Raw genomic sequence first — 25626 nt, 5'->3', positions numbered from 1 at the left:
TCATGGATGTTTGATTTTGTTAGACATTTCGTAACCTGGATATTTTTCATATCTTGGAACTAAACTAAAGGTTACCCATTGAGGCTTTGTGTAAACTGAATATTTCATGTCAAGAAGCATGTGGTATCATCATGTTCCTATTTTCTTTTTAGTCCAACACAGCAGCTTTACTCTCACACATAAATTAAGTAAACAAAATGACATTCCAATGGATCGCTGTCAAATGGAGCTCCCACATATCCAGCAATGTCTTAAACTATGTTCACAGCTGTAATGCCAAAAATGCATCCATACAAGAAAAGTGGGCGGATAAAGTAAAAGCAGCTGTTGTAGGCGGCTCTTATGGAATTTAAATATTTCCTACCATTTGAATTGCCACTGGAGGCTACTCAACAACCATGACATATGCATCAGCCACTTGGCAAATATAAAAAGTGGTGAAGTTCTTGCATACAAAAATGTTAATTAGCATTTTCTATTGTCGTTGTCTGGACCTTGTGTTACTTGGCACACCGTGTTGGTCTTGAGGGAATTGCATCCTATCCAAGGCTCTGTACTGGTTTGCATTTTTAATGTCTCAGGCAGTCAGAATAGAATTTCTAATCGATACACCCATCAGCCATCCTATCTCTTCAAGGTCATGGATTGAATGAAATCAAAATCAAATAAATTTTGGAAGCTGATCTATATCTTTTTTTATTTAATCTGTATGAACTTCAAAAACTTGACTTTAAAATCTATAACTGCTTATGCATAAAGAATTGAAGTAAATTTCTGCAGTAGCCTTGCTCTCAAATGACTAAAACCATGCACAAGCCACTGTGGTCATTTTTAATTCCATGTTATCTTAATAGACAACAATGAGGTTTTTGGATGGGTATTATATTTCAAAAGATGAATAATTTTCTTTCCAATGATCTGCCAAACTATGGCAGAGTATAAAAAATACACCTGCTGAGTGTTTGACCACTTTTATGATGCTGTCATATTGCTTCCTAGGTAACAGGGGGCGCTAGCATCACAAAAACTGCGATAGGAAGTTACTTGTTTCCACAGAGCAAATACTGAGGTTAGTCGCAGATGTGTTCTTCATCAGAAAACGTCTCCCACTTTTCTCTGAAAACACACACACGCTAATGGGGTGAAAAGAACACACCGTCCATTTTTGTGTGATTGGAGATCAGCCATGTGCACGCAACAAAAGGTAGGAAGTCTGTCTTACATGCACACATAAGCACGCACGTGGAAATGAGACAGACTGCAGACTGACATTCCTACACGTTAAAAGCGTGTTATGTAGTTGCTGTCATAAGCCTCGGAATTATTTTTGCCTATATCAAGTAGTCCTTTGCAGAGTGCAATCCAAACTAGTGCAAAAAAAAAAAAAAAAACATTCCTATCCTACCCATGTCCTGTACTGGGTAAAGAATAGGTAGGTGGTTGTCATCTGTTTTTGCAAGTGCATACTGATTTGTTTAGTTTTTGTTCATTCATTCATCTTTAATACCATCCATCCTTGAAAGGGTTGCAGGGGTTGCTGGAGCCTAACCCAGATGTCTTTTCACCAATCTGGTGTCCTATATGTGCAATCAGTGGATTGCAATCAGGTGCATGTTTCCTGCAGGAATCTCATGTGTCAAAGTGACGGCCCGGGGGCCAAATCTGGCCCGCTGCATTATTTTGTGTGGCCCGAGAAAGTAAATCATGAGTGCCAACTTTCTGTTTTAGGATTGAATTAAAATGAGTATAGATGTATATTAATTTTCCGGATTTTACCCCATTTAAATCAATAATTGTAACATTTAAATACATTTTTCTGAGTTTTTACTTCAAAAATCATTTAGTAAAATCTAAAAATCTATGTACAAAAGCTACAATAAACATTGTTTTAGATATATAAAAATCTGAATAGTCAGGGGTCTTAATCCAATTCTTTTAATCCATTTATATGATTTTTTTTAAATTTTACATGTAAAATGGCTTGGCCCACCATAAAATTGATTTGACGTTAATGTCAGCTGGGTTAGGCTCCAGCAACCCCGTATTCCTTTTTGAGGATGGGTGGTATGGAAGATGACCGAATGAAAAAGGTATTTGCACAACAATCTACCAATTATTTATTTTTTGGGATTATGAATGACTTATGTCTTTTTTATGCAAATGTGTCATGTCACATTGATTAGTCAAGCAAGTGTGTGTCAGATTTGAGGTTGCCTGGGAAAAGAAATCAATCAGTCTTTGCACAGACATTGACTAAAAAGGAGTAAAACCATTAGGGTCAGTTACTTAGTTGACCATTTAAAACAACAGCTATTAAGATGCAAAGATACAATTGTTGGTGCAACAAAAGATGACAGGCATCTATTAATATGAAGAAAAAAGTAAAGTTTGGGAATCAACGGTGTATGCCATGTAGAATGATTGTTTTGAATATAAAATTTACTTACCTAAATTAATTGCTTTTTAAAGGGACAGCCCATATCTCCTGTATTTGACTAGTGTTAAACAATTTAATACAAATAGGTGTGGATAGATCTGTTGAAATCCTGTGTATAGAATCTTGGTGTTTCTCGATCTTATGAATCGCCATGAAGAATACGTGCACAAAATTGCCCATACCGACACCTGAGATGAGCATCATTGTAAGCGAAGTAATATGTTGCTTCTCACTTGTCATGACAGTTAGAGAAAAAAAGCAGGTATCATAATGAGACGCACATCATTAAAAGGAGGCCAACAGCTGATCTTCAACACCATACCTGGGATGTCTCTGCAGGCACCTCTTCTTTGCCCCGATTGTTATCTCAGCTTCACTTAACAATTGTCTTCTCTTCTGTCATCTTTCAGCTGGAGAAGACAGACAGCAATTAACGGAGCCAATGGGGCAAATTCACATAAAGCAACATAAAATCTAAATATGCATCTAACTTCAGGTAAGACCATTTTCTTTTTGTAGAAAAACATAATGTGAAATGAGCCTAAAGAGAAATGAGACTTGTCATTTTAAAAAGAACTTCATGCACAACTTACCCTTTTGAAAAAGATGAGAATGTTTACTCTGGGAAATTCTCCAGCAAACCAGGACTGTAATTCAACTGCAAACTGAACAAAAGGAATTGTTTGTCACCTTACTTATCCACAAGAACAGAAATAGAAGCTGGATCCTGACACCAAATCCTTCCATAGACACCATTGTTTCACCCGCACATTTATTCATGCTTTTCTTATGGATTAGGGTCACTGCCCTCTTAATGGATTGGTGCTTTCCAATGAAAATATTTGAATTTCATGGTTTGACTTGCTTGCCATTTTGAAGTGTACCTTCTTGCTCCCTGCACCTGTTTGCTCAGAATTACTTTCTGAATCAGTCAATATAGAGAGGGAAACATTCAAGGGTGCTGCTCTTTTGGTCTCACAATCTTTTCACCTAGTAGGTATAACACAGGACTTTATAACATGGCTGTGTTTTTAATCGCAGCAATATTGCGCACTGCTAGGCATAACCTATATATTGACAGCACACAGCAATTTCTGTTAACGCCAAAATTGATCTGCTATTCTACAAGTTCATTCATTTGACAATATATGGCGAAACACTGGGTAAAAGAAAAACAATACCTTACTAACCTTTCACAACCCCTGTAAAATTGTGAGACCGTAAAACACATTTGATTCTTATTTTCTTTGAACTTAGCTCAATGTTGGTTATTTCTCTGTTTCCACACCCCAAAATCTTTGGTTTGGATTTCAGTGAAATCTCGGTCTGAAACAATGTAATGTTGCGCAAACCATAGTCATTACCCCAATAAGATAGACAGATGCGCTCATGTTACGTTGATGTGATGTGGCCATGGCTTAACAGACTAAACATTGTCTACCACGTAGAGAGTAACAGCAGACACTAAGTGGCATGACGATAAGTGTTCTTTCTGTGGTTATTCATTTATTTTGTTCCTGGCACGCTGACTACACAGCTGTCAGCACAATGAAAAGTGCTGTCACACCAAAACTAATTGAAATCCAGTTCACTATCACAGTAGCACTGGAAGAATTTTCTTTGCCACAGATGGTCAACTGTTTTTAGCAGTCAGTGGCAGATCATAAATTCCTCCTAGCAATTTTTACAGTCTGGCGCTCTGTCAACTCCAGGCTCATTTTGTTGTTGACAATGTGCGTCTATATAAATAAATAAATATGTATATATATATATATATATATATATGTATATATAATGATGGATCATATGCGCATTTGGTCGGCATATCCTAGGAATTTCTATGCCCTTTTCCTCAAATTGTCTTTGTATCAAAGGCTTCTTAAACAATTAATGGAGACTAAATTTGACAAGCACAAGCCCATACAAAGTCAAAGGCTTTTTCAGATAATTCCTAACTTTGTGAAGAATGGAGGATTCATATCCACATCTACCTTAAAAGCTCACATTTTCCTCAATTATGTATAAGAGGTTTTATTCAATCAACCTCTGTGACTTTAAAAGCTCTCATCTAGATCTGACAGGAGACATTCACGTCCTTTTTCATCCAAATAATTCAATGTTTTTCCTATTGAACGAGATTCACTGAAACACAATTAAACACAATGAATCACAATTAAACAGGACACTGCAAACTATTGATTTTGTATTTGTTTATTTGCTTTAATACTCAGACATCTGCACCCACCAACAATGGTCATAAAAATGCCTTGTTAATTGTATAAAACTTAAAAACGGAGTCAACATTGCCTGAGGCGCCGAGCTCAAACCATCCAAGTTTCACTGTATACGAGCCAACTGGAGAAAAGGCATACTAATTTTTGTTCTGCCGGGTTTGTTAAAGTGCCTATTATTCGTTAATTCGTAAGCATCATGGCTGACCTTAGCACTGTCCTGTAGACCTTGTCCCTTCGTAGTTGCAGACACTCTCGGATCACATAACACACTTGATACTCCGCTGTTCCATTCTTGCCTGCACATGGTTTTTCATTTCCTTTTTACATTTTCCATCAACTTGCTCTGTTGACCCTAAGTACATGAAGTCCTTTATCTTCTTTACATCTAGACCTTGTAACTTCATTGTTCCCCTTAGGATTATCTCATTTATACACCGTTTTTGAAAATACAGGGTGTTCCCTCGTGCATTAATTTGGCTGGAATAACAATGGAATTGGAAAAAAAAACCTGGCAAATATGAGTGTCAAGACTCCATTTGTGTTTTCATTTCCATTTTTTAACATGGTTATCATTTCATAGCTTCTTTACTGTTTGCTGTTGTTCAGGCCAGACATATTGGCAAGCACTCTTCTATCGTCTATAATTAACCTAAGATTGCTAATTCCCTTTTGGTTGTCCAGGAAACTGGAAAAAAAAATTATTATTCAAGAATGCATAGAAATATTTCTATTACACGATGCAATTTAATTTAATTTTCTCTGATATGTTATTAATGTAAGTGACATTTTCAATACCCAAGGTGACCACACTATTACGGTACTCCCAGTGAAACAGATTGCAATCTTCCCGCAGAGTCTCGTAATTTTAATATATTATTGTCCAAACTGAATGACTCAATGTTCATTATTCAGTGTTCTTTTATATTTCATCTAGATTCTAGATCATGACATTCTGTATAACTTGATTTCAGATTGTAGAAATTATATTCGGTGGCTAAAGAAGTATTAGAATAAGCTGCTTAAAAACGTGTGAATGAAAAAAGAAATTGAAAGGAGATGTTTGTTATACTGGTACATCAATTGAAGGAAAAAAATATGGATACAAAAGTCAGAAAAATCTTTTTAGCCTTGCTTAGTCTTCAGACCAAGTTTAAACTTACAGATGGTCTATTCTAGATAAAAACCCCATTAAATCAAATGTTTTATTCAAATTAATTTTAAATGAGTATCTGTAATAGGAATTTCAATTACCTTTTGATTACTGCATTTTTAAATAGATTGCATTTTCTCCCCTCAATTAAGAAAAATCAAGGTGTGGAATGTCACTTCATGTTTACAGCCTCAAGGCATTTGGATGATAGTTGTTTGGAGTTTGCATTTTCTCCTCGAGGCAGAATGTTTGCTTCACAGTTCTAAATCGAGGGTTCAATCTCCAGTGAGTTCCAACCTTTCCGACTGTGTGGGTTTTCTTCTAGTACTCTGATTTCCCCCCACACCCAAAAACGATGCATGCAGCCTGGTTCAACACTCTAATATGTCCCTAAAACAGAAAGAGAATAGGAATGAAAACCAACACACAAAAACACAGAATAACCTTGATGTATGATTATGGATCTAGACCGATGTGACATATATGTATATCCCAACTGCGAGCATGCATGTAACATTTTTAAGTGGAAATTTAAAATGTAAGTCCTATTTCATCAAGCGTTCTAAATGTGACCATAGCCGACATGAGTGCCGCAGATGGCAAAAAAGATTTACCACCCAAAGAACATTACCAGTAATCCAATGACCACACCTCCATGCATAACCATGTCAGTATGAAAGGAATTCATTATTTGAGACTCTAAAATTGCTATAGTGCAATCTATGGAGGTTGTCTAGCTCCAATTTCCTCATCCCCTCCGTCCTTTTACTCACTCGGTCGAGCTTGATTGATGCAGCACAAAACAATTCCTCCTTAATCCTATGCATTTTTAAAGAAGCGAAGGAACGTATTGCTTGTAACTCATTTCTAGGGTCTCTAACCACTTTGAAATGGGCTGAATAGTGCTGACGGTGACACTTTGCCTTAAATCACAGCAGCTCACAGTTGTGCTCCATAAAAGTTAAGCAAATAAAGAACACCACCAACATATCATCCAAATTAAATATTTGTTTTCTCTTATTGTTCTAAATAATGAAAAGTATATTTTTAAATTAACAAATAGGATCAGCATGTCTTCATCTCCAGTTGGTGCATTTAAAAAAAAAAAAATTAGAGCGCAGTAACCCAAAGGATTGTGTTTACGGACAATGTTGAATATTTTAGCACCCGCTGCATATTGTTCTTGTGCGAAACTTGTTGTTCATCCTAAGACGCCTTTAGCAGCTTCAAATTTCAAATTGCTCCCCCCGTTGTGAGGAGCGGCTTCACTGGAGTCATTTAAATGTGGCAATTGCTGCATTATTAAAGTCACACCAGACGCAAAGACACAATAACACACGTTTCCTTTTGCACACACTAATGTAAGAAGAGACAGGGACAATGTTCAGATTCTCCGCTTAATCACTTGCCAGAGAAAGCACTCAAACCGTCATTCTCCATAACATTACCGAAAACAGGCACAGGCTAAAAACACAGCAAAATTCATAAAAAATACAACATTTCCATAGGAACCCACAAATGATGCATTGAGTAGATTATTTATTGATCTTTTTGATCAAATTTGTTTGACGATAAGTCCCATGGTTCCTATGGAACTCCCTGAATCGTGGCTAGCCAATTGTGGAGAGCAAAGAGACAGATAACCAATTTAGAGTGGTCAACCCGCCTCCCCTTGTATGCGTTTGGACTGTGGGAGGAAACCAGAGTACCCGTAAAAACCCACGCAAGCCTAGGGAGAACATACGAAGTCCACAGAGCGAGCACCGACCTGGGATCAACCCTTTGACCCTAAAACTGTGAAGCTGATGCGCTAACCATTCGTCCACCGCGCCGCCAGGCTTGTTATTTTAATTATCGAAAAATAAGAATGTAATCATTAGGTGCCACATGCGTAAAGCTCTATTTTACGGAACCCCACATCGCACAACAGATGGTATACTCAGTTTGCAAACATGGTGCTCTGCCATACCCCACTGGTTTGAGTAGAGTCATTGGACACGCCCACAGCGTTTTAATAGGCCAACCATGCCTTTTTTACTCCCTTTTTAAAGTCTAATTACATACATTCAAATATTTAATCATGCAAATCTGCTAGGCTTGCTAACAACAGCCTTTACTTCCAGCCAATCAAACAATTTATAATTTTTTTTTTTTTACTTCAAGTCGGCAGTTCCTTCAACACTCAACTGTCCATCCTAGAAATGTGCGTTTGTCACATTTTCAGGTAATAACTGCTCTAATGCTGCTACTTTTTCCCTTTAATTTATAACCTAATCAGTATACACAGGTTCCATTTTCCAATTATTCAAAAAAAATTCAACATTTAAAATGCTAAAATGCCCATTATGAGCTCGAACCTGGCTCTCGGGCACCTTATTATTAAAGAATAATGTGCCAATCTACCAACACAAAAACGCATAAAAAAAGAAAACTGTTCACACTTAAGGCAAGCAAACCAATTATTGAAGCATTCTGAGAGTGTGTCTGTCTTCATTTTGCTGACAGGTGTGTCATACCAGATCAAATGAATTGAATCGGAACGAAAAATCTAATGAGACCATAGATTTGATGCTACAGCTGTAATATGAGATACAGAATGGAGGCAGATCTGCTAGAAAATGTCCCAGAACAATAATGACAGATAGTAAAATTTTGGTATTTTCCTTCTTTTTTTTAATATAGCTGATACAGCAGCAGCTTCAAGCAAAGAGACAGAAAATTAGTGTGATACATTGTAGCACTGAATCATTATTCTGTCAGTAGTACTCAAACACACTGTACAATTTTGCCTTGTTAGTAGTGTTGCTGCAGGACATGCATGATAATTGCATGAAAAGAACATTTGACTGGTCTACAAACAGGGAAAAACATCCCCTTCAGGCATTGTACTTCCATACATCCATTCTCTCTAGCCTTCATCTCTCATCCTACCTTCTATCTTCTCTAGGCCTCCCTCCATTTTTACACAGTCACAGGCAATTTCATATAATGTGTGGGTGTTTCCGGCATCACTGTGGCCCTTTTGTTCACACCTCAGTGTCAAATCCTGATGTGTTTTAACAGTGTAGAGTCACACACGGTGACTGGCTAGCATTGTTCCATGATCAAGTGAGTAGGGAATACTCATTAGTGTCCAGTTACTATGGATTGACTCTTGAGTCAGGCATTTTACTATTGTTATAGTATCAACATTGGTTATTAATGGCACTGAAAGATTATAAAAAGGATATTTTAAGCATTGTTCTTAATTTCTGACTAATGCAATAAGAGTGAGAGCTATTTTAGAGGAGAAAATAAGATTTGAAGACAAAGACATTTTACTCTAGGTAAAAGGATTTGCGGAGAAAAAAAACTTGACATTTTGTAAAGATTAAAAAACTTTCATTTGGACTCTCAGCCATGTATCATTATTATTTTATTTTTTTTCATATTAGAAGCTGGTAGTACAATGACTTGCCTCTTGTCTCAGCTGGAAATCCATTTAGTAAATGTCAGTTTCCTCCCACTTGCTAAAAAATATAGCGCCATATTGGACACACAAAATTGTCCATATGTTTTCAGTGAGTGGGTTAGTTGTGCTCTGTGATTGGCTGGAAATCAATTCTGGGTGTCCCCCGCCTAGTGTCCTAGTTAACTGGGATAGCCTGCAGCATCCATCATGACCCTTGCAAGAATAAGCAAACAAGATGAATGAATGAATGAATGAATGAATAAGAAAATTGTCAGAATTTTAGTCCCAGCTTTTGCACATCTGCCTGATATTCGTACAACCATTAGTGACTCATTCAACCATTCATACATACCCTTGAACAGATACTTTTTCATCTGAAGAATTCTGTAAATTATATGTATTCCATAATCCAATCTCGAAATGCAACTCAATGACTCTGCTTTTTGGCAATTATACAAAATCAATGTATAACATCCAGTATAAACAAGACAGGCTGCCTCTATTATTGCCACACACGCGTACAAATTATCCCACGCGCACCTGTTTTCATGATTTTTTTCTGTAAAATTGCCAGCAACAGTCATTCCATCTTTTTATTTTTTATTTTTTTAATGTAAATTTTGACTTAAACATTGACATGTTCGCAAACATTGGTTATTTGCTAAAAAAACACTCCAACTGTGATGGAAAACAATACAGCATGATTAAAAGCTCAAAAACTTAGATGTGCATGCAACACCTATAAATGTAAACGAAACATCTGATAGAATAGTTTGTGTGTTTTATCAAGGGAAAGGCTGCAAAGCACAATAGGGACCATCATGTGTGACGAGTCACAAGGTTCAGTTCAGGCCTTCTTGGAAATCAACCCCCATCCACCCAAAAAAAAATCATGCTTTTTTTTTAATGCAATATTGTGCTTGCCTCTCACGCTATCATGCACATAGATGTACCCCGCTGCGTTTAGATTAACTTCATATTCTCACATCTACAGCTAAAGCAAGCCTCTCTTATCATCCCACCCGGCATGTTGTTAACTTCTACAGCTGATAAATGTGACTCACAGCTTCTAGTCTTCCTAATTCAGCCATGCTTCAAAAGAGGCGCTGCGTGAATAAATTAGAATTGGTATCGCAAAGCAGCACAGAGGAAGAAAAGTGAAGAGCAGAGCTTTGTGAAATAGACTTCGATCACTCACTATCCCATCTTGGTTTCACTCTGTTGTGCACTTCAAAAAAGATTTAGCCTTTCCCAATGTCTATTATTCCGCTTGTTTGGTTCTATTATAGCAATCTTTTATACTCATTTCACATCCTGGGAATTGTTCCAAAATATACCACTGAGATTGTTGTAATGAATCATGTTCTAATGCATACTGTTTATTTGCAGGGAACCCTAAGTAAAAATGACATGTTTATTCTATATACTTTGTTCATGGTAGTAACTTATCTGATATACAATATTTGCAATAAATCTCAGACTAATATTTAAATTGTTATTTCAACGTAAATCGTTGTTTTTTATATCGCAATTTAGTTATGTAAAACCACCATCGATGTTACACATAAGATCGAGATATTTCTTTTAGGCCGTAAGGACATAATTGTTGGTGGTTGTTTCTTCACGTTAAAACTGGAGTGTTCCACCAGCTAAATGGGGACAGTGTTCACTGTTATTAATAAAACTACAAAGTGTTTTAAGGGATATTAGGCAAGGATGGGCAACCTTTTTGGGCCAGTCTACATCCTGGTCTTTGTTCCAACCGATCTAGTATACTGTTCCCAAATTCATCCACTGTAAACCAATGACATTTAGATAAAACAGATAAAACGTTATCGTTTCGACAAGAATAAAAACTCAAATGCATTTAATGTTACCATTGGTCTACCGTTGATTGTTGACCCCTCATAATTTCCTCAATTTCAGCTCGAAAGTCATCTGGGATAAGCTCCGACACCCTCCGCGACCCTTGAGAGGATAAGCGGTTCATAAAATAAATGAATAAAAGAGCACCATGGACCCTTCAGACTTTCTTTCAGTGACATCCTTCAGCCATTATTCACTTCAAGGTCAGCAATGAATTTTTTTTTCCCGACATCTAACTTACAAACTATTTAAAGCATTTTACATTGAACTACTACAGCATTGCCCAAAGTGAGGTAGGAAAGGTTCTTTATGGTCTGTCATTTGTATGAACAGCCAACGTCATCTGTCATAGATAATTAGCCCTGGGAGAGTCTTATAAAGTCCTGCAAAAGAAATAGTGGAGCAGATCACGAGGAAAGGGTTTGTGACATCAGAAGTGTGTGTGCGCAAATTTGTGCGCGTATACATAATACAGACAGAATAACCAATCAGACAGGCCAGAAAAAGTCATTATCCACTATGAATCTTAATTTTCCCCTTGACAGCCTTCTCCAAATCTTTCATAGCGACAAATTTCCCGCTTCTAAAACAATTACATCAATGCTAAAAGCATTGGGTTCAAAGACATTAATCATGTAATAAAGTAAAGCAATACTTAGTTTCTTAGCCTTTGAAAAAAAACATTTTTCCATGTCAAAATTAAACTCTTTTGGAAAAGTAATTAGTAGTGTAACAGTGTAAAAAATAAATAAATGAAAGTAATGGCTCATTTGAATTGCTCTAAAACCACCACTGAATTTATTCAGTTTCATTGATTTGTACTTTGAGATTCATATAAAAGACTACAGTTTCCAAAAATCAGGAACATTGCATTTATGTAAAGATAAAAGTTTTAATAGTAATGGATTGCGTATTTGTGGCATGTTTGTGGCATGTAAAACTGATTTTTTTGTGGGTTTCTGCAAATGCAAGTGCGTATAATTAGGTTAAAAGAGGCCGTTTGAATAGAAGATTTGATGGTATCAGCATGAGGGCATCATTTTGCCAACTTTCTCACAACAGCAACCAAACGTTGTTATACAAGCTGTTGGGATCGCAATGGGAGATGATGGAAATGAAATTTTCATCTTGAAACACACACACTCACACACTCACGGACACACACACTCACACACTCACGCACGCACGCACACACACACACCACAAGTGCCCCCTGGCACATTGATTCAGATATGAAGGAGGGCCTCAGCCTCAGCATGATCTTAAACGTGATGACACAGGACTCTGTTTCTGATCCTTTGGACAGGTGCATGCTGGGTGATTTATGTGGCATCCTTATGCAGGTCCCCAGGAGCAAATATTGACTGTTTATTTCGTCAAGGCCAAGGCAACGGGGGATGCAGCAATTTCTTTTATTTTTAGATCTGGGGACGAATTGAACTCTGGAAGATGCAAACAGACCAATTTGTTCATGTGCAAATCTCACATTCATATATTCATTTTCCACTCTGCTTATCCTCACAAGAGTCGCGGGGAGCTGGAGCCTATCCCAGCCAGATAATCAAGCAACTTGGCTTTGTGCATACTTTAAAAGACTGCATTGTAATAAATATCGTTATTAAAATTGTTTAATTGATAAAATAATTAATAAAAAGACAAAAATCTGATAAAATAACGTAAAGAACAAAAAGAGGGTTGAAAAGGTCAAACAAAGTGGGCTACTAACCGAGCAAAAAACATAAATATAGTATATAAATCATACTTTTTACCACAGTGGTTAAATGTGTTTTCATAGATAGTTGGGCTACATGGTATAATAGTTTATTGTGTTCTTATCATTATTACACCTATATATATCTTATTGTTTTGATTTATACAGTGATACTTCTACTTATGAATGCATCTACATTTGAAATATTGCGGTTACGAAAACCAGGTCTGGAACCAATTGTTTTCATAAGTAAGGGTACCACTGTGTTTGATTCAGACAAGCTGACTATCAAAAAAAAAAAAGACAACAACAACCATCATGCTGCTCAAATCAGGTCCAGTCAGCTGGGGTCTGATTTCCTCTCTCCATAATTTAACCTTTTTAAGAGACATGAGCAACACAGCTATGTGCCTGACCAATTTTTGTTTTGCTTAGGCGGCGGGATACACAAAAACCCAATCAGTCAGAGCAAGCATTTACTATACAAAGGTCAGAATCCAAATTTCAGCCTTGATTATTAATTGCAGCAGTAATATGGTAGGATCAGATCAATAGAGGCTTAACTAAATTCTATGTTTAGTGTTATTTTTACATAGCTACCTCTGCTGGGAAATTGTTGGTATACTAAGGCACTGCTTTTCATGCAGCTGTTGAGCATTTGCTTATTCATCCTCAAAAATTTGTCGATAAATGCTAAGCAAAATTAATACATTTTACTGAAGATTGAAATCAAGATTGCGTAGATACAGGAAATCTTTTATAACTATGTTTCTATTTATTTCAACTTCTTGTATTAACCGTCCTCATACAATGTTGAGCTAATGGAAAAAAAATGATAATTGTGCTTGAGTACAAAAAGCTCAAAACATTTTTAGTCAAACAAGTTGGACTTTTTTTTTAGGGTTGTTGATCCTTTACAACAATGGAAATTCATTTTTGCCTTCAATATAATACACTGATTGTCTTTTTTCAATGAGTGTATTGCTCCTTTGTTAAGCAACACAAAATTACGGATGTTATTCAACCATTAACTTTCAAAGACACCAGACAGCTACACAGTTTAACAAAATATCCACTTGTTATTGTTTCAGGTTAAACTGAGATTCTTTTTACAACACAGACAGCGATACACTCCAATGCATTAGGGATGAAATATTATGAAATAATACCTTCAAATTATGTTACCATATTTATTTTTCTGTCTGTCATGTGTATTTAGAGTACATATCATATTATAACAATGTGTGGCAGAATCATACCTTCCTTAAAGAAGATTGTAAACATTTTCCTTATTATATAACATATCCTGTCATTTATTTCAACATGTAATAGGGTTCACATATTTACATATTGGAAAAAGGATAAATGATAATGCTGACATATCAATGGAGATGTTTAAAGGTATTGATTGACTCTTTGTTTTTAATGAATATCCTGAAATAAGTTTAATTCTCATTAGTTTTTCCAATGAAACCTTTTGTGTAAACATCAGGTTTTCACCATGTGGATTAAAGAGTAGTATAAGACAAGCATAAAGGCTCTGCCACCCTTCAAAGCAAGATGATTTAAATATTAAATCAGACCACATCATTAATTAAAAAGGAAGTAATGGCGCTGGCAAAATTGTCATCTGCGTGCATTTTAAGTGCCAGAAAATGCTAGGCCACAAACACTTTCAGAGAGAGCGTGGCAAAAAAAAAACATAAACATGATAAATACTAATTATCCGCTCTTATTGAAGTGCACTCCTAAATGACTGACATGCAGAGGAAGCAGTATTTGCATGCATAAATATTCCAGCCCTAAGGAGGGGTAAATTTCCTTTGAGCTAGTGAAACTTTGTACTTCGGATGTTTTCCCTGAATAGTTAAACTTGAACCGTCATTCCAATTTTTCTCTTTGATACAGTTTTCTAGTCACACTCGCCATTTAAGAACACCACAGATTGCCTGCAAAATGCAGTTCTTGTCTGATTAGTAAAATGTGAAACAAGGGCCAGATAGTCATAAAAAATACCAATGTTTGTTGTTCTGAGCCTTCCAAAACAGATTTGTTGTCGTTTTAGGTGTTTTAAGTTAGACTAGGAAACTCAGGCTCGGGTCTTTAAGGTTTCCTTGTCTGTCCGTACAAGATAGAAATGCAAATGTGCAGCAGCTGCAAGAACTGACAAAGAAGAAAGATGGATCCATAGCTAAATGGGCTCCTGGGATATTTTCACGTTTCTTACTGGAGATCCTCGTCTGGCACATATCATTGATTGAATGAAAATGTCTTAATAGCTAAAAATAGATAGCAAGGACAATCAGTTTTGGACATGAGTCAATATCACCTATATAGAACATTTGATCTGAAAGTGAGTGGGGTGTGTGAGTTTTGTCTCAAATGTACCTTTTGGGAGCTTATTTACTACTGTATACATAATCTATCATACAGTAGGTGAAACATAAATCTTAAAATTTCCTATTCAAGGCTGGGTTGGGACTACAGATTCTTTTGCAATCACAATAGATGAATAATTCATTGAACATTATTAGTAGGACAGTAATTGCATGTTATGCATTATTTACAATTTATACTCAAAAGCTACAGCTTCTGTTTAATATGTATTACTATTAGAATTCATCATATATATATATATATATATATATACTTTCTTTTTTAATCCAGGTTCTATACCTCAAGAGAAATACATATTTCGCTGTCTGCATGATGAAAATAACAGAAATACGCTTTGCATGGCAATGGTAAAATTGTGCTCAAATACAGTACATTAGTTCACTATTGGGCCACCTGGTGATGTAGCGGTTCACTTGTCTGACTTTGGTGTGGACAAGCGTAGGATCGATTCCTGCTCGGTGGCGGTATGATTGAGTGCGAATGATTGTCCGTCATTCTGTGCGGCCATGAATGAATGATTGACTATCCTCGCACTAATTATTCATTCATCCTTAGCAGTCACTGTGTATACTTCACTCATTTTTCAATGATATTAAAACTTTCTTTAAGTGACAGAGAGTTGATAGTGACAGCACGAAAAGAAGCTTGATAATAAGCAGCTTATACCAGCGGATAACGTTTTTAGTGCTCCAGTGCTCTTTTTTCTCCTTTAAACATTCTTATCTGACACATTTAAACAAAATAAAAGGATAAATAAATAGTTAGAAAAGCAAGTAGTCATCAAGACCTTAGTATCTGGTTAAAACCTGTCTCACAATGTTTAGATGTTGAAATCTTTGGCTAATCCACCCTATGATACGTTTGAGATTAGTATTCTCAAAACATGTTTTAAATGAAACCGTTCCCTCCACAATAAATGTGCAAGGAAATACAGTTTCGATCTTTATTAGGCCTATCATATTTTTGTGAGCCACCCTCACCAGCATGTAGCGTGAGTGATTAAACTCTTGCGTGTGTCAATTGGTGTTATGAGGCAAAATGAGACAGAGGCCAAAAAAGCCATTTTCAGGTTAATGATAACATAAAAGTACACCCCAGAGAAAGAAAATAGAAATCTAAAGGAACAATTATGGTCCTCTCAGATTGAGTTTGGGGATGAGGGGAAAAATGTTTGAAAACCACTAGGGTGATACGTAGAAAACACAAATGCAATTAGATAAAAGATATTTGTAGAGGTGTCATGTTGGCTGGCTGATTAACATAATATGCCACAAACTGAGATAAGGTTTTTAATCCAGGACTTTCATGTGTGGTGTTTGCATGTAAATTTTCAGTAACCTTCTTTTTTTAAGTTTATTTTTCAGTGGAAAACCCCAAAAGTCTAGAAAAGATCCATTTTCCATTGCCAACTTCTGAAGACAACACTTTGTATCAATGTAATTGTATAATGATACGTTTCTCTCCCCTAGTTCCATTCAAATGATAAAATCTAACATGATTGCAATTAAAATAATCATTTTATGAGAAGGTGAACAAAAATTGTAAAAGGATCTTTAATACATACATATTGTGAATCACAAGTCTGCCATGATTACTAGCGTTTAAAGTACTTGAAGTCATTTTGTATGAGCTATTTATTTAAGAGCACTAGAGAAATTACTAAAAAGATGACAATGCTTCTCTAATGACAAATTGTTGACATGCATTTGCTGAAGGGTTTTCTGTACTTTTTTTTAGTTCAGCTATGTATATTCATACATTCATTTTCTGAACCGCTTTATCATCAGGGCACACAGAGACAGACTCACACCAATACTTAGGGGCAATTTAGATTGTCCAATCAGCATACCATGCAAGTTTTTTTAGGGATGGGGTGGGAGGAAACAAAGTACCTGGAGAAAGCCCATGCAGGCCCGGGAAGAACATGCAAACATAAACAAGACAAAAACACCTCATCATACCTATAAGACCACCACTCATCTTAAATTTTATCTCTTGAATTTAATTGATAAACTTGAGTGAGGTACAGGTTGCTCTTATTTTACATTGTAATTTTTTTCCTATTGTACATGCTCTAGTCATGCATTTTGAGACTTTACCCATTCAGTTGATTGAGAAAGTGTCTTCAAAATTTAACCAGTGGTGTACTTTTATAAGTCTCCAAACTCTGAAAGAGAATGCACACTGACAATACCAGCCCTATAGAACAGCTACTGTTCTGTAATGACTCTGAGTTATACTGATTTTATGAAAGCGTAGAGTGTGACTTTCACCTTGTGCGGTTACCTAGGGGACAGTGTCCCTCTGGCATATGTGGTTATTAGTATATCATTTCATCCAGCTACTAAGTGGAAGTCAATCTGTAGAGTTTACTGTACTTTGGACCTTTCTCCCGCAGAGTAATGGGGAGTTATGCGAGCACATCCTCACCTTCGAACATAAATCACCCTGGTAACCCTTTTGCTTTTCCTTAATTATTCCCATTAGCTCCAGAAACATGTATCACTGTCTACGCAATCGATCGTAAGATTGACCAGGATGTGAGAAGTGTCTTTGGCAAGAGGTTATCAAAGCTGGTACGAGTGGAGCAAACAAATTGGATGATATTCATCCCCGTCTCTCTCTGCTATTACCAAGCACAGTATTAATAGATTTCCATAATTCTCGAAATGAAAAGGGACTCAACGTCCACAAGTGTAATCAATAAACATGTTGGTGAACTCAATAGCCTTTCCTCTATGAGTGTAGCAGTGATAAAGACAAAAGATGTGTTTTAAAGGTGAAGGGTACCGTATTTTCTATCTACTTACACATGAAACATTTTATTTTTTTTTACAATGTATTTACTGCTCTTTAGAGAGTAAAAAGATAAAATAATTATTTAGACTCGCATAGTTTGTTCATTATGTTAACTTTTGAAACGTATATTCCGTATTCCCCACAGGCCTGCAGAACTCTTCTGAAGCCTGAAACTGAATAACACAGTGGACTAAAAATGGATATACATACTGGATAAATGTACAGCCACTTGGAAGTCAAGCAGTTGGTGAGCTCCCTATCATTTTTATGTAAAAAACAAATGAATGAAAACGACAATAGCTCGCCTCTTTCTTTCTTTGCTTTCTTTGTTCCCTACCTTCTATTGCACCAAAAGGAACCCCGTAGTCTGTAGTAGCAAATGTTTCTAAGTTAGGATAGACCTCTCCAGAGGAGTGTTTGAATCTTTTATAGCACCAAGGTGACTTCTGCAGCGTGCTGACTGCTACCCTTACGATAAGATAACACAGCAGCACAGAGTCACAGTGCCCCAGATACAAGTTAAGAGGTATAAGTTTAGAAAGCGCAGCACCTGCACCCTATCAAAGAGATCCAAGAGACATCAATCTGTTGGTAGACCTGAACCCATCTTCTCAGCTTGAACTGAGTATTGTATTAAAAACAGCCATTGATTTAGATTTTGATTATATGAGGGCAAGGGCCAAAAAAAATCAATACAATTCTTAGACTATTTTCTGTGACTTGTGGTACATTTTGTATTGTTTCCTATTTTTGAAAGACTTTCTGAGATGCTTTTTGTTCTTTTGTTAGTTCCTGCTGATTTTTGGGGGATTTTCATGTTACTTACAATTGGTTTGGGGGCATTTTGAAGTTCCGTATTCGTAACTCTTTGGCTGCCATTGAAGGTGCTGTTTTGACGATAGGACAAATGTGATTGTGGATAGGGTGCTGAGAAAATTGCAGTAGTGCACACAGTTGATCGTGCAACTTGTTTGACAGTACCCAGAATAAACACAACTGAACAGATAGTTAGCTATTTTGACAATCTGAGTCACTGTGATATTCTCTTAACAAGAAAGAGGAGTAACTGTGACAATGTCTTCCTTAAAGACTCAACACATCCGATAAGTTTTTGACATCTTGATGTTTAAACTAAAAGGCCAAACAACTGCACTATGTCCATTGTACTGTATTTGGAAAAAGTCGTCCGGTTAGAAGCACAGATTGCATTTTGCGTTCTATGTGAATCCCTGTGAGCAAAGTTGTTATTCCGAGAGGCTGCGCAGATAATTATGTCTTGCCTTTCAATAGAGAATAGCCACCAAGCCACATCATTGTCATTGGGCCGTAGGCGACATTCCCTACAGTAAAAGTTGCAGTTGCTGTGGCAGTATGTAATTTTGTGCCGCACAGTGGGAGATGATTGCTCCTGCGGATTCTCTCGGTCAGAACACGTCAGTCCCAAGCAGACAGAAAGTGCTTGAAAGTGGTGGTCCTATAGTAAAACTATCACAGGCTGAGGTTTAGTGAAACAACAGTCAATAGGCCATCTGTCAATTGGAACCAAGTAGCCAATTCTTCACCATTAAATACAGAGAACCTGGAGACTCCACATTGTCCCTGCTCAACCTGTTCTTAGAGGTTCATTCATACAGGTTTATTGAAAAATAAAAAATGCACACATTTTCTTCTCCATCAAATTTGTATTCAAAAGACGCTTTATTTCCTATGGCCAAGAAGCTTACGTAGAAGTTCTTGCAAATTTCAAACATAAAAAATGTAACCCCCAATTAATAAGATTTATTTCATTTCATTGATACTTTAAAAAGCTTCAATTAAAAAAAATGACATATTTTCAGTCACAATTTTCTCCAGCACAATGGGTTAGCGCTTCAGGCCTCACAGTCTTAGGGTGGAGAGTTCAATGCCAGGTCGATTGTCATTGTGTGGGTTTTCTCTGAGTACTCAGGTTTCCTCCCACATGCCATAAACATTAATGGTAGTTAATTGAACACTCTAAAGTGCCCCTAGCTAGGAGTGTGTGCCCGAATTCAGCTGGGATAGGCTACAGCACCCCCCATGACCCTTGTGCCAGTGCATGAGAAAATTAATGGATGAACTTTTTGAACAAATAAATTAATATGCGTGGCCTTTTATTTAAAGGAAAAAAAGCCTTCCTACGAGTCATTTTATTCTTCCCTCATATGTCGTGTATTGTGTTTAAATAAAATGTAGTGCATTTTAGCAAAAAAGCCTCACCATATGGGTCACACATCCAAATTACCCCAGGTGTTTTTTGCCATACTGAATTTTAAAATGTCATTCCTCCAGTCTATTAAATAATTACACACACGTCTGCACACTGTACTTAGAGGCAACACCCCGGAGAAATTTGAACAGAGACCATTAAGTGAGCTTCTGTTGATCTTTGTAAAACCTTGTCACAGGACGTCACCTCAACTCTTTTATGCTGGCCCTTTTTTTGACTAAATTAATTTGGCTCATTTTTAATTAAGGCTAAGCAGTGTCCAGAAACATTTTCCTAACAGAGCTGGGAATATCCAACGAATGCACTTAGTGGGGTGCAGTGTTTGGAAAAAGATGGTGCTTCTGGTTTTGGATAAAAACAGTCATTGAACATGACCCAGTCAAGCGCCGGGAGTTACTTGATTGATGGTTCAATTTCACAATTTTAGCCTTCCCACTAATGCCTGTAAATTGCATGATTTTGAATGAGGCAAAACTTTCAGCAGATGAGCATGGTTTAAACACAGGTTTTGTCAATAAAAAATTACCAAGGACAAGTAGGACTACAACAAAAATCCTTTAATGTACCATTTTCCAGCTATGGGTTTGATCAATAATGTGCTGGACCATGCTTGGACTTTAATCAATCATTTCATTTTGGTGCATTGGTCTCTTTGTATGTTGAGATTGATTGTCAAATACAATTATTGGATAGTATGAATAGCACAGCATAGTAAAAGGTTGTGTTTTAAGAAGTTGGGTACCTCATCAAAGTTTTACCATGGATAGTAAGGCTTTAGTAAGACACATTTTCACTTAGTTGTTTCTGTGTTCTTGCCATCAAAACACTCAAATGATTACAAAGGAAGGTGTACGTACTTGGTGGAGTAGTGGTTAACTCACCGGATTTCTGTCTTGGAGACCTGGGTTCAAATCCCGCTTCGGACACATTTTCACTTAGTTGTTTTTGTGTACTTCTTGGAAAGACACTCATATGATTACAAAGGAAAGTGTGGTCACTTGGTTGGAACAGAGGTTAGTTCACTGGACTCCTGTCCAGGGGACCTGGGTTCGATTCCCGGTCGGCACACATTTTCACTTAGTTGTTTCTGTGTACTTCTTGGAAAGACACTCAAATGATTACAATGAAAACTGTAGTCACTTGGTTGGTGCAGAGGTTAGTTCACTGGACTCCCGTCCAGAGGACCTGGGTTCGATTCCCGGGTCGGCACACATTTTCACTTGGTTGTTTCTGTGTACTTCTTGGAAAGACACTCAAATGATTACAAAGAAAAGTGTAGTCACTTGGTTGGCGCAGAGGTTAGTTCACTGGACTCCCGTCTGGGAGACCTGGGTTCAATTCCCGCTGCCGTCGTTTGGCTGATCACTACAGCATGTAGTCTGGAAAATGGAACAAGAAGAAGAAAAAAAGAAAAAACTTTTTAATTTATATTAAACACTTAGTCATACTTTTCAGCAAAAGGTTATATTCCGAACTGCCTTCGGCAGTTCGGAAGACAGTTGAAGGACCTGTCTGTGCGAAAGGCGTTCTCGGGTCGGCCTTCGGCCGACCCTCGACCGCTTGCTTGGTCAGTCAACCGCCGACACCGGGAAGCGAACTCACGTTCTCTCCGTGCAAAGGCGAGTGTGCAACCCACTACACCAACTCGTGCCCCACTTATACATGGGTGTTGAAACGTTTTATCCAAGGAAATGGGGTGAAACACTTAGTCATTTTTTGGAAAAAAAGCTTCATCCACTACTGAAGACTTATTCAGTTAGACACTTAGGCATTAATACTTATACTTTTACCTGAACCATATTGGGAAAATCTTTGCCTGCACTTGGATTTGAACCTAGGCCCAGAGGTGTGGGAGACTGATGACTTAGCTACTGGGCCACCACCCTGTGAGAGAAAGCAGTAGTACTTGTACTGAAATATTTTATCCAAGGAAACTGGGTGAAACACTTAGTCATTTTTTGGACAAAATGCTTCATTCACCACTGAATACTTATTCAGTTAGAAATTTAGCCATTAGAACTTATTCTTTTAACTGAATAATATTTGGAAAATCTTTGCAGGCACTGGGATTTGAACCCAGGACCACAGAGGGGGCAGACTGATGACTTATCCACTGGGCCACCACGCTCTGGGAAAATATGGTAGTATCTGTAGTTTTACCTCTTTCATTTACCTGAATAATAGTGGGAAAATCTTTGCAGGCACTGGGAATTGAACCCAGGACCACAGAGGTGGGAGACTGGTGACTTAGCCACTGGGCCACCACCCTCCAAGAAAATTTGGTAGTATCTGCAGTTTTACCTCTTTCATTTACCTGAATAATAGTGGGAAAATCTTTGCAGGCACTGGGATTTGAACCCAGGACCAAAGAGGTGGAAGACTGATGACTGATGCACTGGGCCACCACTCAACAGGATTATGCAGTAGTATTTGTTGTTTTGTCTCTTTCCACTCACAGATCATACTTAGTACTTTATGGTACCTTCAAGTGGGGAAAGTTAGGTAAGCAGAACAAAGCAGGATTTGAGTGGGAGGAGGTTGAATAGGAAGAGGAAAGTAGGGGGTTAGGTCGAGGGAGGTGGAGTAGGAGAGGGTAGGAGAATGGAATGGGAGGTAAAGAGGGAAGTAGAGTAGGAGTGGGTAGGGGTTAGGGGGAGTAACCCTACTCTTTGGTTTTCTGTCTTGTTGTGCCCTGTGATCGGCTGACCACCGATTCAGGGTGTTCCCGCCTCTGGCCTGGAGTCTGTTGGGCTCCAGCACCCCATACGGCCGACACAGCCCTGAGTGTCAACCAGTTCAAACAATTCTAGTTCAGTGGATGGCTTAAATGGAACTCATGCAATATTATATTATCTCTAGAATGTATTGAATTATTGTTGTTTTTCTGTTATAATGAAATGGACGAGAGCCTTAATTGAGCCTTAACAGAAAAAGGAAATGGAAGAAAAGCACACAACAATCAAATACATTTTATATGAACAACTGTGTCATTATTATTTTACTTGTGATTTCTTTCCACAGAAAACATTATGGACTATGTCTGCAATGTGTCATTTACATGGCATATTTGGAGTGACTTTGGAGTGACAACCCAAGTATGAAATAGGAATATCCATTAGCATGTTATTTAATTTCCATTTCACAAAATGTAAGAAGGGCCATTGTAAATTTTTCATTTCTTTTTCTAGGGGGACTCTTTTCCAAGGCTGGATCATCAAATACTACATCAAAACAGCAGAAATTTCCAACATTGAATGAAAGAAGATCAACATAACGTACGTCTATGGTTTGTTGTCGGAGTGACATCCAACTCTGTGATCTATTTCAAAGTCCAGCAAACAGAAGCAAACGAAAGAAATGTATTTTCATCAAATTGCCAGTGGCATGTCAATTTAGTCAAATACCTTCCTCTCTAATGGTGGTTGTTTGATTATTCTATTTGTTGTCAAATGAAAGGCAGAAAGCCATCAACAGGAGGAACTACTGGATTTAGATTTATGTAAATTCAAACACGCAATTTTCTTATTCTGTTTTACTTTGTTGGAAAAGTTTCAGATATTTAGCCAGAATGTTCAACATTTAAATCTAACCATTTGTTGCTTATGGCACTATACTACTCATTTGACTAGTGGCTATATGGCTTATGTATCATAGTAGGTCTTTTTCCAGGTTATGTACCACCTCATTTTCTCATTAGGGTCGTGGGGGGGGGGGGGGTGGGGGGTGGGGGTGCTGGAGCCTATACCAAATGGCCAGCCAATCACAGGGTTCAAGGAGACGGGCAACCATTCATGCTCACACACATACCTAGGGGAAATATTGAGTGTCCAATCAGCTTACCATGCATGTTTTTGGAATGTGGGAAGAAATAGACAGGAAAACACAGTACCTGGAGGAAATCCACGCAGGCCCGGGGAGAACATGCAAACTCCACACCGGTGGACTAACCTGGACTTGAACTCCAGACACGCTAACCACTCGCATCATTTTTTAAATGAATGAGACTCCCATTATTATTTTGACAATAACAATAATACAGTACGGAATACAATTTTAATAGGAAACACATAGGGGTTTATAAAGGATGCTATAGTCTAATAATATAATTTTAATAGTATAATGCAATAATGATGCATGGAGCTATGGTTTTTCTTTTATCTTTTTATTATCGACGCATCAGTTCACACATTTGCAGTAATGAAAAGATGGATGATTCACTTGTTTGTGTCTCAACACTTTGTGCGTGGGCAAATGATTTGTAGAAAAAAATGGACAAATTGTCCTCTTTAAATTGTCCCCTTCTGAAGCTATTCTTCATGGTGTCGCCAGACATATGCACTTCCTTTATTCTCTGAGTATTTTACTAAACTAATGACCCAGAAATAGTTGATTCCTTCAGGACTCGGAAAAAGTTGGGTGTGTTCGGACATAGAATAGATTTGGGTACAGTGGGGCTGTTGAAAATTAGGGTGGTGGATTTTGCCCTTCAAAAGTTATTCTTAATGCTTTCATCAGAAATATAATTTATTTATTCTGGTAGTATTTTACCCAACTAATGGCTCAGAAATATATGATTCCTTCAGGACAGGCTGCATTGAGACGTAGAAAAAGGATGGGTGCGTTGGGACATGGAAATTAAATGTTGGTCCCTGGGATAGATTACAAAATTAAAAAAATCGTTACGCTTTGGGACTTAAATTTGGGCCCGTTAGGATGGTTGAAAATTGGGGTCTTCCAAATGGTCATAACCGCAAAATCACATTAATGTTTGCTTCTTAGTCTGTCTAGTCCAGACATGGGCAAAGTACGGCCCGTTAGGTTTTTTAATCTGGCCCGCCGACGTTGTCCAAATAATGTTTGTTTATTTATTAATTTTCTCCAAGATGGCACCGTCACGCAGAAGCAAGTGGCAGTAGCTTTGTCAACTCTGATCTGTTTTTCGTGTTTTACAGCCCCTCTATCTTTTTTTAAATTATATCTTAATATTTCTTAATACATTCCTCTTTACTTTACTTTTTACTTTATATTTTTTACTTTAATGATAACTGATGAGTATGTAAATACTTTCTTCCTTTTTTCTGTTTATGTTTCATATGTACTGTTAACGGATGCACTTTTTTATATGTATCGTATCTTGTGCTGCCCATCTGTCAAATTTTTAAAGTCAATATGGCCTCCGGGGCCGAAAAGTTTGCCCACCCCTGGTCAAGTCACTGCTAAAAAACATTATAGCATTTGTGTACAAGAATCAGAAACGATAAGGTTGATGTAATGTTACTGTAGAGTTACGACGATGCTTACCATAGAACAAAAAGTGCTTTTCAACTCTTTTG

At 37.3% G+C, this 25626-nt stretch overlaps 2 long non-coding RNA genes across 4 annotated transcripts in view; both read left to right on the top strand.

Annotated features, from left to right (window-relative positions):
• Nucleotides 1-1049: 1049 nt before the first annotated feature.
• LOC144199436 (uncharacterized) lies at nucleotides 1050-22866 on the top strand. The gene is made up of 6 exons (XR_013326906.1): nucleotides 1050-1204; nucleotides 2848-2933; nucleotides 11199-11341; nucleotides 18191-18292; nucleotides 22354-22434; nucleotides 22495-22866. It is a non-coding gene; the product is annotated as an uncharacterized LOC144199436 (long non-coding RNA).
• Nucleotides 22867-23080: 214 nt separating this feature from the next.
• The window catches only part of LOC144199439 (uncharacterized), a 51286-nt gene continuing 48740 nt past the window's right edge, over nucleotides 23081-25626 (top strand). For all 3 annotated transcript variants that reach the window (XR_013326913.1, XR_013326911.1, XR_013326912.1), the window contains exons 1-2: nucleotides 23081-23388; nucleotides 23482-23568. This is a non-coding gene — a long non-coding RNA (uncharacterized LOC144199439). The remainder of the gene's footprint in view (nucleotides 23389-23481; nucleotides 23569-25626) is intronic.

The sequence above is a fragment of the Stigmatopora nigra genome, chromosome 7, assembly GCF_051989575.1.
Source record: "Stigmatopora nigra isolate UIUO_SnigA chromosome 7, RoL_Snig_1.1, whole genome shotgun sequence".
NCBI classification, from domain to species: domain Eukaryota; kingdom Metazoa; phylum Chordata; class Actinopteri; order Syngnathiformes; family Syngnathidae; genus Stigmatopora; species Stigmatopora nigra.
The sequence above is the reverse complement of the archived record's forward strand: the minus strand, read 5'-3'. Positions and strand labels throughout refer to the sequence as shown.